Below are 14,466 nucleotides of genomic sequence, written 5' to 3'. Positions count from 1 at the left end.
TTAGAACTAGAGTGTGCATTGTTAAAATAACCTAGTCCATGGATTATTCCCCCCAGTCCTCCAACCTGGGACAGATTTTGGAATATCCATGAATTTTGGATGGGAACAAAAATTTGCATCTCCATTTTCACTAATCTCTAAGTAAAGTTTAGGATTTTCTTCGACTATGAATTCAAGCAACAAATCACAGAAGTATTAGACTTTGCCAGATTACCAGAGAGATCCATGACAAAAAAATATAAGAACTTTTGATCTAGATCGAACATCTCATTTTACTGATATGAAAATAGAGATCTAGAAAGGCAACATAACTAGCTCAAGATCACACAGCCATTAAGTTAAAGAATCAGGATTAGAACTCAGTGCCTCTGATTCCAAACTAATGTTCTTTTCCCTACAGTATACTGGCTCTATAATTTATCTTCAAGTGACTAGTAGATACTAGATTTCTTCCTTCATAGTGTAATAAATTACAATGACCCTTCTTTTCAGGTAGAAACCAACTTAAGTTATACAAATACTCAATGATCAATGGAAATGTGATTTTGTTTCTTACCTGCAAATGAATGTTTCCACAATTTCCTTAAGCACACTATACATTTTGAATATGAACATTTAATTTTAAAGATCTAATCTACTGATTGCCTAACTCAACATCATTTACTAATAATTTCCAATCCCTAGATTTGTTTGCTTGTTCAATGAATGGGTTCCAATGGACAGAGTGACACTTTCACATCATTAAGATATTTCTTAATTAAATGTGAAGTAGCAGTGAATACTCAACTTAAGAAAAGGCTAGTGGAAGAGGATTCTGGGAAGATCGTGGAGTAGGTTGGAGAGATTTTCCCCATAAACAAGACAAAATAGGGCCTCAGGGTGAAGGTAGGGCTATAAAAATAAACAAGAGTTGGGGCAGAACAGTAGTCCTCCTGGGACAATTGGAGAAGAACAGAAGAAAAATCCCAGGACTGAAGTTTGGTCCCTGTGAGGTGTGAATGTCTCCAGGCTAATTCATCTGGAACAGGGTTGGGAGGTAGCCTTAGCCCCAGCCACAGGAATTTTCACCTCCCAGACAGTGTAGGGAGTCAAGCATCTGAGCAGGGGAAGATTTAGGGAACTTCTGCTATTAGGGGTTGGCAGGCCAAGCTGTACTGCTGAGAAGTGGCCCTGGGCAAGAAGGAACTAGCACACATCTGGTGAGTGCAGAAGCAGTGGGGTGGGGACTCTGCTGAATTTCTTGATTTCAGTTCTAGGCCAGAGGGGAGAATGGAAGAAGGACCTGAGGCCAGAGGCACCATTCCTCATGCTCCAAGACTAGAAGTGATTACAAGTTGCTATCCATGCAGCTATCTACATACATGCATGCATGCATGTATGCATGCATGTGTGCGTATATACATATGTATGTACATATATACATACATATGCATACATACATATATATACCTACCCCAAAGAGTAATGTCAAATGGTCACCTGCCCAAAAAGAATTCATAGAAGAACTTTAAAAGAAAGACTTTAAAAATCAAATGAGAGAGACTGAGGAAAAATTTTAAATATAATAACAATCCAAGAAAAACAAGACTATGAAAAGAAAGTCAACCAACTAGGAAAGGAGATCCAGAATCTTAAGGGAGAAAATGACTCTTGAAAATTAGAATTGGGCAAGGGGAAACCAGCGAAGTTGTAAGAGACCGAGAAATGTGTATGTGCTTGTATTTATGTCTATATGTTTGTGTGTATATGTATATATGAATGTGTTTATATGTGCATGTATTTGTGCATACATACATATAGGTATGTATATGTATGTGCATGTATACATATACACACATATACACATATAAATACACTCATACACATGTACATATACACATCTATCTATCTGTATGTATGTGCACTGAATTGTAGCCTTGGGGAGGGGGGAAGGGGAAAAAAAGAACAAAGTAAAAAGTTCACAGCAGAGAGCAAAATAAAATCTACAAGGAAGTGAAGAAAGAGGCAGTGATGTTGTCCTTTAAAAATTTAATCAGTTCCCATGTATAGCTGGTACATGTCAGAGGCAGAATTTAAACCAAGTGTTTCTGACTCCAATTATGCCTTTTATGCACTAAACCATGCTGCCTTACAGTTTCTACTTCTTTCTCCTTTAATGAGGAACAAGAGACTTAATTTAGACAGTTCAATACTTTAAGAGACCCATGATTTCAACAGTGTGAGTATTTTCTCCATGATGTAGCTCACAACCATTCCATATCCCAGGCTATGGTCATCATGCTTTGCTGTGGCCAAAAAAAATTGATTACTGGGCAATTACTTTGTGATAATGAGTTTCTTTAAACTTAGGTAGGCTGTTCCAGGGGAATAGAATAGAATTTGTTGTTGATGTCTTTCAGCCATTCCAGCTTTGTAGAAACTTTCAGAGTTTGTAGAGACACTAGGGGCTGGTGTAGATATTGACAACTTTGCTCCTCCTGTCCAGTTATGATTTTATTGTTACTTAAACTCTCAGAAACCCAATTTCCTCATCAATAAAAGGGAGATGATAAGTACACCCACCTTTCCAAATTATTGCAAGGAAAGTGCTGTGTAAACCTTATATCTCACATATTACCTTTTTCATGTCTTCAGCTTTCTAATTTACGTAATGTACGTTACAGTTATCTGTATTTGTGTCATCCCACAGATAGGCTACAAATCACAATCTATTTGGACTCTAAGTAGTGATTATTTTTATCTAAGAATTTTATTTTCTCAGTCATTTACTTGTGTTCTCTACATGCTGTAGAAGCCTGAATTAAATTAAATCCAGTCACCACTAAAAATTAGGAGGCATCTTAGAAGGGCTTTTGTGTATCTTAATAATTAATTCAGAGGAATTCTGAGAGTAGTGGATGAAGAATGGGCTTCGGAGTCAGGTAGACCTGGATTCAAGTTCCATCTCTAATACATATTGATTCTGACTCTGGGCACATCCTTTAGCTGCTCAGGTAACCCCTAAATTATAGCATTAGAGCCCATCTGCATGGGTACAGGTAGTTTCTTCTTTAGGAATTCTATGTAACAATGAAACCATAGGTGTCATCTTCATTCCATCACCTTTTGTCCCATCGAATTACTTCCTCTGAAGTTGGCCCCTACCGCCTCACTGTTGAATACGTGACCCAGAATTCTCCAAGGCACTATCATTGGAACTCAGATTCTAGCAGCCCCTACTAACTTGAAGAGGCTTTATGTACAGTTCTGGTGAAGGACTGCATATTTTTTCTAAAAATGAACCTAGCCAACTTCAGATAGCCTCATCTCCAGGTTAATGGTGAAGTAACAAACTTTCCAGCCACCCTTAGTACCTCTAAAGATACTCTATGTTATAGAAAAGTTGCACACTGACAAAATTATAGATTCTTAAAATTCCAAATCATTAAGAAATAACTAAATGTTTATGCATGACTTTAATTTGTTGGCATAGTTAAACATGCATAGTCTAGATACCTGGGTTTGGATTCTGCCCCTGATGTCTACTACCTTAATGACTTGATACAAAACACTTAAACTCCCTGGACCTCAATATGAGTATGAAAGAATAGAAGACAGAACATGCCAAAGCCCAGAACTGTGAAAGTTTCAAAGATATACAAGGTACTATGATAGTCCAGTTTGTCTTGAGGAGAACAATGTTAGATATAACAGCAAGAAGGAAATGTATGGAACTATTGAAAGTTTTTAATAAGGATATTAACTAGTATTTGTATGGAAATTTAAGCTTTGCAAAGCTTAAATATGTTTTCATTTTACAAATATTATTTTGAACACCAGAGTGACATGATTACAAACCAGGCTGGGCATGAAGAAGATAATTCTGGCAACAGTATAATGTTCTCCAGATACTGTGCTAGGTCCTGGGGAAACAAAGGAAAAGAGTGAGACTTTCTTTCATTATGGAGCTCATATTTTAATGAGGGAGACAAAATACACACACATAAGCAGGATGAAACATACAAAATGGAGATGAGGTAAACGTGGTAGAACGGCACTAGCAGCTGGAGGAGCCAGGAAAGATCTCATGTTGATGGTAATATTTGACTTGAGTCTTAAAGAATAATGGATTCTAAGAGATAGAAGTGGAGGAGAGCCTTTCAAACATGGGGACCAGCTAGTACGAATTCATGGACAGGGGAGATAGATAATCACGTGTGGAGAACAATAAGACCAGTCTGTTAGGCTTGATCAGAGAGTGTGTGGAAGGCAGCAATGTGAAATCTAGCTGGAAAGGTTATGAAAAAAGTTTTAAATCAAAAACAAAGTTTTTCTCTGTAAAATATGCGGCAAGGTCTTTAGCTGAGAGGGTAGGGGAGGATATAATGTGAGATGCTTGAGGAGAGAAAAAAAGGTTTGGAATGACCCTGTGGCAAACAGAATAATCCATTAGGGAGGAATAAAATGTTTGTCATGCTTCAGTGAATCCCTAGTTGAGGGATAACATCAATTTGAAGTGGATGCAGGCAGTATGATTTTGTGAGTTCTTTCAGTTCTGTTCAGCATCATGTGAATAGGACCACAGGAAGTGGTGGCATGAATAATCTAGAGTTGGGATTTGGAAATGTGTTAGTGCCTATAGGACCAATGAGCAGGGAACTGAGCGTGGAGGCTAGTATAGGGTAGAACTAGGTCACTACAGGGTTAAATTTGAGAACCGGGAAGAGTGTAGTCAAAGCAGGGTTGAGGGCCTGGAAAAGTACTGAGAAATAAAGAGTTTGGAGGTCATGGTGAGGATAAAGAATACATTTAGAAGGAGTAAGTCATAGGGAGAGATGGAATGATGGTATATTATGATCATATAAAGGAATTTCAGAGCTCTTAATTGTGGAAGAACTCTTGTGAATGATGGAAAAATTAGAGGTATGACTAGCCCTGTGTGTAGCTGAGATAGAATGGAAAAAAATTGGTCCCAAAAATTGAGTAGATTGAGGAAATTGGGAGATTAGGATGTTTGAGAGAACATGTACTCTGGATATCTTAGAGGAGAAGATTTGTGGTAGGGAGGCAAGTTAAGGGATTATTACAATAGGCCTGTCCTGGGTTGACATAAAAGGGCTTAGAAATACTACAGGTAAAAACATGATAACAAAGATAGACTTTCTTTCTTATTTATAAAGTCTTTAGACTAAAGCAAAGGCTTCCCTTATGAAGTTAACCACCAAGAAAACTTCTGTATATTCTATGGATAAATCCATCCCTGTAGTCACAGTGTATCTACTATAGCACAATGGCTGTAACATTATCTTTGAGGTCTACACTGAGGAATCGTATTATTGGGGAAACAATTTTCAAGTGAGGTCCTTCTGGTACCTCCCTCCAAAATAAATAAACAAAACTTCTGGATATTCATCTCCTTCTCTACTCCAGGGCTTGGCACAATGCCTGGCACATGGTAGGTGCTCAGTAAATGTTTATGGACTGATTGACCAACTGCCAGGTTCTGTACTCACAGCAAGAAGTCTTTGCTTGGAATCCCTTTGCAGTAGTTGTGGGACTTACTGGTTTCCAGCTGCAAAAGGGTCGGACCAGCCAGTGATGTTAAAATAAGCCAACCTTTATTCAGGGTACATTCTACCTCACAGAAAGGAAAGCTGAGATTTAAGGAGATAACTGGAAGTAGGAACAAGGGGAGGATGTAACCAGAACAGTCATAGTTCTAAAACCAAGGGAAAAATAAAACTAGGGAAGTTGCTTGGCCTTGGTCCAATGAATAGGCTCGACAATGGTATTATAGAGTGGCTACTTCTGGATTTTGAAGGATTCTGCTTCACCTACATAGTCTTCCCTCCCAGCCAGTGTGGGAGATGGATGGTGTCCTGGCTCTTCCACTAAGAAAGCTGAGCAACATCTCTCCCTCCCCCTCTACCACACATATTTGGGTCAGGGTTCAGCACACCCAAAATTAGTGCCTCAGAATGAGGTCAAACTGTAGTGAATACTTTAGGTAACTTCAAATACTAGGACAACCCATACACTTGAGCAACCTAGAAGAATTCACCTACTGGGATTTAATGTCCTGTGAACAAAATAAGCAAGGATCTTGGGTTTCATAGTGAGGGTCAAGTTCTCTGTCTTAGGTACATATGGTTGTTTTATTATCTCTGATATCATAGGAAGGAAGTCACTAGGAACTGACCAACAACATTCCTCTGCTTTGCCATAGAACATGGAAATTTGTAGTATGAAGGTTTACGCATATAGAAAATTCCAGCAATGTAAGATCCAAACAAAGGGAGCTAGGGAAAGGGATATGTCTAGAGTAGAGGCTGCATACTGTAAGAAAAACTAGGCCAAAAAAATCAATACAACAGAATTTTTTTTTGGGGGGGCAATCACAGTGAAGTACTCCTGTATTACACTATAGACTGACCCAAATTTGTAAAAGGCCTTGTGTTCAGGTTATTACTCTTTCCTGTGAGTTCATCTGTTTCACTCCCTATATGCTTTTGGAGAAGAGAACTTCATTAAATATCTAGGGTGGTATGACATTTACGAAACAAAAAACAAGACCAGATGCTTATCTATGAAATATATGAAATATAGCTTTATCAACGGAGTTTTTCTGTTTTTACCCACCAAATCTATGGAGGACCTGTCTTAATGCTCCATATATTGGTTACAGTGGTCAGGGCTCATAAGAGTAAGCTAAAAGCTTCATTCTCAGGGATAAAAGTATAAAACTTCGCAGAGGGAGCCCATCTGGGTTGACATGAAGAGGCCCCATAATACAATATTAATAATAAAAAACAACAACTGTGTTTTGTGTATGCATGTGTTTTAGAAAGATGTATGCAAATGTAAACAAAACACATTAAATGCTTTTCTAAAGCGTAAACAAACATTGCCTTGTTTGGCAGAGTTTGCAAAATGCTTGTTGTGCATTTGGTTTTTTTTCTCTTTACTACAATAGAAGCATGTTTTTTATTAAAGCTATTGTTACTAGAAAATTAATCCTAAAATATGCCAGCGTGGCTTTGTGTAGAGTTGAGTCTCATATGAAGAATGTAGTCTTAGTCTCATAGATTGACCAATGAAAACTAAAAAGGACTTGTCTTTGACCCAAAAGCTGAAAAGGAGCTCACCAGGAAAGAGACACTGATGAAAAAGAGATTGGGGGGTATTGGAACTAGGCTGGTAGATGACTGTCAGAGTTGTCCAGTGGATAGAAGTGGAACTAGAGATTGCTTTTTCACCTGGACTACATATAATTGGGGCTTGGAGAGAGTGGGGTTGTGGGGCGGGGAAACAGCACACATAGAAGATATGCTAATTATAGCATATTTGGCCTAACCAAGAGAGGAGATGAAGCTACATACTCTCCTCATTCTCCTCAGTGCACTTAGTCCACTCCCTTACTGTCTTCAAAGGTCCATCTCCATTAAGGCATAGGGACTGGTAGTCTTTGGACTACCACAGAAAGAAAGAGTACCCCCTTTCTGCAGAAATATGTTTGGGAAAAAGCCCCAACTACCCATTACTAGTTAAAGCTTTGAAAGTAGATAATACATTATTTGTTTGCAAGGGATAGGAAAAGGACAGACAAAACAAACTCTTACTAGCATATTAGTAGTCTACTAAAAAAACAAATTTCAGACTACTGCAGTGGAAAGCATACTGGCCCTGGAATCGGAAAACTTAAGTTAAAATTTTGCCTTTGTGGCTTATTGCCTTTGTGATCTAGGCCGAGTCATCTAACTTCCCTGGGCCTGAGTTTCCTCATCTATCAAATGAGGGGATTGGATTAGATGGCCTCTGAGATCCCTTCCAACTTGAGATTTGTCAAACTACAAATTTTGAGGTTATAGGAAAAAACAGTAGTCATGCTCACTCTTTGGAGGTTCTGTAGCTGACAGCTGTTAAAGTCACTAAGATTAATTCCATCAGACAAATCTGATTTCCCCCCTTTTTCTATGAAGCAACTAAATTGTCAGATAAAGGTAGTCAGGTTGACACAATCAATCTCAATTTTAGCAAAACATTTGGACTTAGTAATCGTGAGGTCAGCATCTGCCAAGTGTATTGGTTTGCTGAATGGATGGATAACAGACTCAGCGATAGAAGTAGTGGACACTAATAAAGAATAGGAGGCCCTCAGGGCAGATGATAAATGGCCATGCCACTCCTTAGAACCAAATTCTAGGATTTGTTCCAGTTAGTGTCTGTCCAAGAGACTGGAATGTGACATAGCTTTATATTAATGTTACCCTAGTGAGTCGATTAGATTAAGCGAGGCATTTTCTGTTATCGGTCTTAAGAGAATAGTGTTTCTGCATAGGGAGTAGAGTTTAAACAGAGGCTACATTTACAGGTGAAGAGAAACAGAATTAAATCACTTATCTGTAAAATTCTAACCCCCCCCAAAAAAAATCTAAATATCTTTATGATTCCGTTTAATTCAGGAAGATTAAGCACCCACTGAGCAGTGTGCTTGGTATTAGGAATATGAAAATGAAAGGATTGTAAAATCCTAGATTTAGAGGTAGAAGGACTTTTAGAAGTCATCTAGTCCAATCTTCTCATTTTATAGATGAGGAAACAGACCCAGTGGTTTACCCAAGGTGGTAAATTGCAGCGCCAAGACTTTACAGTCAGAGCATTGAAAGATGTAAAGGATATAAGTTCTTGCTCTGTCTATTATTTATTTATTTTTTTTAAAGTTATTTGACTTGGTAGAACAAAATGCATCCTCCAAGGCTACACTCAAATTATGTGTATCCCATGTTAAAATTATACAAGACCATGATAGATGGGACTTTAGTGATAACTTTGTTCCAATATTCTATGAGTGTTGCCAAAAAAAAACCAAGGTGTTAAACAGGGAGAAATATTCTCACCTAAGTTGTTCATTGCTACTTTGGAAGATGTCCTTCACAGAGTCCAAACATAAGGATTCTCTATTCAAGGCTTAGTTCTTCAGGGGCTCTTATTTGAGCAGCAGCTGGGTAGTACAGTGGTTAGAGCACCAGATCTAAGTTCAAATTCAGCCTCAGACACTTACTAGTTGCATGATCCTGGGCACTTCCCTTAACCTTAGCCTGCCTCAGTTTTCTCATCTACAAAATGGGGAGAATAATGGTACTATTCCCCAGAATTGTGAAGATAATATGAGAATATTTATAAAGTGCTTTGCAAACTTTATAGTACTATATAAATGCTAGACATTATTATTATTTTTTTATAGATGACATTACAATAATTGCATCAATCCCCAAGAGACTATAAAACTACAGTAAAATCCAGAGTAATGCAAAAGAGATTTATCTAGCCACCCACCCCAGAAAAAAAGGAAAAGATATTGCCCAAACTGCAGATGAATGGGATGTCTATTAATATTATTGGACAAGAAGCCATGAACAGAGTAATTGGGCGTATATTATATTCAACAATCACACAGTGTTTTAAATAATCTCCAACTATTTGCTCATGCAAAAGTTCATTTATTTAATCTTTATATTCTCCCACTAATGCTATGTGGCTACCAACCCTGGAACAACAAGATCTTAGAAGACTGATGATTACAAATAACTCCTCAGTAATGGGAACACCTCCTCTTCCCTAATGGAATCATTATACTATCAACGTAAAGCTTTAATGCAATGTGTTGGCTGTCTTACTCTCAAGAAGCTTAAATTCTTCTGGGGAGAAGTAACATGAACATTGATAAATAAACACAAAAATTGGTATAAAGTAAATACAAAAGAGAATGTGCAGCTCCTTTGGCAGATGCCTGTGTTCACTAAGTTCAGAGGATCATTCATTTCAATTCAATTCAATTCAACTAGTATTGGTTTATTGCTTATTACATACAAAGCATTATGTGCTGCGCTAGTATTCTCCCAAAGGCAAGATAAAAAGGCATAAACAAGCTTGGTTTATTCCCTTCAATAAATGTATAAGAGGATACAGACAAGATTGACCCAGGGAAGTCAAGAGAGGATAGTTACGATTGGGAATCGTGAGTGCACAGACCCATCCAAATATTTGATTGGTGCAATGAAAGTATGGTCATCATTATTATTGAGAATGAAGACAAGGTCATCATTATCATTACCAACACTGTTGTCATCAATGTTATTACCTATGAGAAATTATGCACTACCTGCTATGAGCTGTGCAGTGTTCAAGCCTCAGCTTGCTTTTTCTATGCCATACAAGCAAAGGACTAAAGATTACCAGGATCTGATAGGGGCTTGTTAGACAAACTGAAGATGTTTCCTCAAAAGATAATATTAATATCACTATTCTGGCCTTGCCATGCTGAAAGCTTCAATGATTTATGGCTAAAAAGGTAATGAAATAGATATGTAATGCAGGGCTCAGTAAACTAGAGCTGATTCCTCGGCATTTATACAAGGTAAATAATCCTAATAAATGTGGAAACTTCTGTGCAAGGGATGTTTTCTAGCTTCTGTGGTGGCAGGCATCCTCCATAATGAAAGACAAGAAAAACACAACTCTTAAGCACTAGTGGACTGGAAAGACAGGAGGAGCCATCAAAATGGAAAATTAGTTTGTATCATTGAAAAAGTAGAAGATCCATACTTCCTTACTTGACTGCTAGGAAGTACAATGATTTTCTCCACCTAGGAGCATCATTAAGTTTGCCTCTGAAAAGAGATTGTGGCCAGAAACAAAAAAAAATTCAATAGAAATGGCAGAGTTGGGGATGATATGTTAATTATTGTCTATTAGGAATACAATACCTACAATTTCCCCTTGAGAAATCCGGTTGGAGTCCTTGCAATTGTTGAGTGGAACATACTTCCAGACACATCCTGACCTTGCATAGGCTCAGGAAGAACTTTGGTTAGGATAGGAGGAGGAAAAAAAAAAACAGCACTTGGAGACTTCTATTATGACAGCAGACCTGATTTCTTCTTGAGCACCTTTCACATAAGCATCTAGAAATATTTTATAACTGTTAATTAATTAAGTCTCCAACGCCCCTCTTCCCCACTCTGAGTTACTAATGCCCCCCAGGAGGCTGAAGTGGACTGGAATGAGTAGAAATACATCTGACCACCTGAGAAGAAGAAACTTCTATTGCTAGCTCCCTGAATAAGTATCTGGAAAGAGAGAAATGGTGCAGTCAGGCTGGGAGATGACTTAATGAAGTTATTTACATAATTTTTCAGCTTGCAGGAGAGCAGGCTTTGCTTATTAATTTTTATGGTATGGGGCTCCTGAATAGCTCCTTCTGTTGTTGATAAACTCATCTGTGAATTCCATCATTATGTTAGCAGTGCCTCCTGTGATCCCTTATTTACATGTTTTGTTCACAAAGGGAAAAAAAAACACTCATAATTCAAATTATTCTGCTGTGTGGCCACATCTAAAGCCAGAAGGTTAAAACCTGGGTTTAACTTCTTGGAGAAGGAGAGCTTGCTCTCACTGGGCTCTACTCCAATGAAGATTTTTTTTTTCTTCTTGTAACCATGTGTACTTTGTACATCTACAGGATTTTAGACCCCAGAAAATAAACAAAGGTTTGGAATAATTGTTATGGGACATATTTAGTAAATGACTGAAATTTACTCCAGATTTAAGGGTCTTCTGAAGACAAAGACAGACTCTTTCTGTCTATTGTCTCTCTGAAGGGAAAGAGATTGGAAAACAGAAACTAAAACAAAACCAAAAGAGCTTTCTGCCATCACAAGCTCAACGTCATTGTATACGATATTTATTTAACCTAGTTCTTGAAGTTTGGCTTGGCAACCTTTAACCTTGGAGCCACCGAATACATGAACTTGTCCATTAAGACACTAGGTACTTCAACAGAACACCTCTCTCTGAGTCCTTGACTGCCTTAGTTTATAACACTTGGGACACTATGGCAGTAGCTAAGAAAGCCCTATTGCAACCACAGTATGTCTTGAAAATGATGAGGCATTTCTTTTTGACTCGAAAAGTATGAGAAAGAAGATACTAGATCTTTTTATTTTATGGTCCTTGTCCTGAGGACAAATTCCATAACCTCAATAAAAAACACTACATTTGAAACTCTGTGAGATAGCCTCAGAATCAAATCATACCCAATCATGAAGATAGAAAATTAACAGGAAATTGTTCTGAAACTTTCATTTGAGTTATCAATCTGTCCATCAGACAATCAGCATTTGTTAATGACCTGCTATGTGCCAGGCACTGTGCTAAGTTCTGAGTATATGAAGAAAGACAATAAGAGAATTCCTGTGCTCAAGGAGTTCACAATCTGAAGGAGGGCTGGAGAAGGAAGGAAGACAACAAGCAAATAACTGTGTACTAACAAACTATATGCAGGAGAAGTAGGCAATAGTCCATAAAGAGAAGGCACTAGAATTAGAGGAAATTACCTTTCTGTAAAAGGAAGAATTTTTGCTGGGACTTGAAGGAAGCCCAGAAAGCCAAATGGCAGAGATAAGGAGGGAGATCTTTTCATTCATGAGGGACCTCATGTCCACAGTCAGGAGATGGAGTGTCTTGTTTGAGGGGCAGTAAGTAGGACAGTGTCATTAAGTGGAAGAATACATGGGCAAAGGGGAGTATAAAGTGTAAGAAGACTAGAGAAGTAGATATGTGGGGTAAATTATGAAGGGCTTTGAATGACAAACAGAGGCATTTATATTTGATCCTGGAGGAAACAGGGAGCCACTGGAGTTTCTTGAGTAGGGGGATGTCATGGTCAGAGCTGTATTTTACAAAGTCAGTATTAAGCATTTACTAAGGGCTTACGACATGCTAGATACTGTGCTAAGTGCTGGGGAAACGAAGAAAGGCGAAAACAGTCTGTGATCTCAAGCAGCTCAGAATCTAATGGGCAAAACAATGTAGAAATTACTATATACATAGTAAATAAGATATAAAGTAAATGGAATGTAATAGCAGAGAAGAAAAAACTAGCAGGTGGGTAAATAAGGAAAGTCCTCCTGAAAAGGATGGGGTTTAAGTGGAATCTTAAAGGAAACTGGGGAAACCAAAAGGTGGTGACGAGGGGGCAGAGAATTCCAGGCATGGGGCATAATCAGTACAAAGACAGGAGGGAGAGGGATTGTTGAGTTCAAGAAACTGCAAGCAGTCCTGGGTAGCTGGAGTACAGAGTCTAATTTCCCTGTCCAATTTCAGACATTCGTTTATAGGATCTTCCCTTAGAACTTAATCTCTCCTTTAGTTGTTATGCAAGGACATTCAGCTTGTGGCCTTTGAACATGTCTGATAAGCTCCTGCAGTGTTTCAAAGTCTAGTCTTGAGATAGCTTCAGGCTTCCTGTAATAGCAAAGGCTCATCTTTTCAATACAAACATTTTTACTGGTGTTGCTGTAAAGGCCTGGAATACCACTGTTTCTGAAGACCTAAAAATAAGCATCTTCCATAGGGAGATGCTTTTCCAAGGAAAGATGTATGATTGGTAGGAGAAGACTACAATATCTAACCAGTGAGGAACTGTGAAGAACAGGAGCAAGGGATTTCATCAAGGAATTGTATGACATATAGCAAGATTGAGAGATGACAGGTATGAGAGGACCAGGACCCGAGTACTCCATTGGTATTTTCAGCATTTCAGGAGAAAGTGAAGAAGGCCTCTAGCATATGGAGTGGAACCCTTGCCTTCACATTCGACACTAAGAATTATTTTTGTTTAGTTGTGTCAAACTTTTTGTTACCCCAAGGACCATAGCATGCTATAACTATCCATGGGGTTTTCTTGGAAAACACACTGGAGTGGTTTGCCATTTCCTTCTCCAGTGGGTTAAGGCAAGACTCTGAAGCCAGATTTGAACTCAGGTCTTCCTGACTCCAGGCCCAGTGCTCTATCCACTGAACCACCTAGCTTCCTCTATAATAAGAATTACTGACATTTGTATAGGACTTGACATTTTGCAAAGCATTTTATGTATGTCATCCTATTTGTGCCTCACTAAACTCCTTCCATATCTTGGGACTTGGTTTTCTAAAGTCCACACAATCAGTAAATCCCAGATGTGGGGATAGAGAGATCAGGTAGGTTAAGCTCAAGTCTTCCTGACTCTTGGCCCAGCATCTTATCCAATAGTCCATACTTCCTATGTGATTTTTATCCATGCCTCCCTTAAATAGTTGATAGAGAAATAGAGAGCCCACCTAATGCATCGAATGCCTTCTTCTTGTTCTTTTATTTAACAGGAGGGGTACTAACATACCTACCCATCTATTGTTTCACATTCTTTAAAAATACAGAGTTTTCCACTAAAAAAAACACACTATAAATCTAGTACTTATTGAATGGCTAGAATATATTAACTCCTATGAGGAATATAGGAGAAGACCAAAACACATATAGTCTCACTGGAAAAGGCTACTTGATATTTAGGAAGTAGCACATAATATACAGTGGTATATAAAAACTTAAATTCCAAATTGTGTCTTATAGAGGATACATGCAGTAGAAACTCAAAGTAAAGGGAAGTC

The sequence above is a fragment of the Phascolarctos cinereus genome, unplaced genomic scaffold (genome assembly GCF_003287225.1).
Source record: "Phascolarctos cinereus isolate Bilbo 61053 unplaced genomic scaffold, phaCin_HiC Scaffold_4;HRSCAF=312, whole genome shotgun sequence".
Lineage (NCBI taxonomy): Eukaryota > Metazoa > Chordata > Mammalia > Diprotodontia > Phascolarctidae > Phascolarctos > Phascolarctos cinereus.
The sequence above is the reverse complement of the archived record's forward strand: the minus strand, read 5'-3'. Positions refer to the sequence as shown.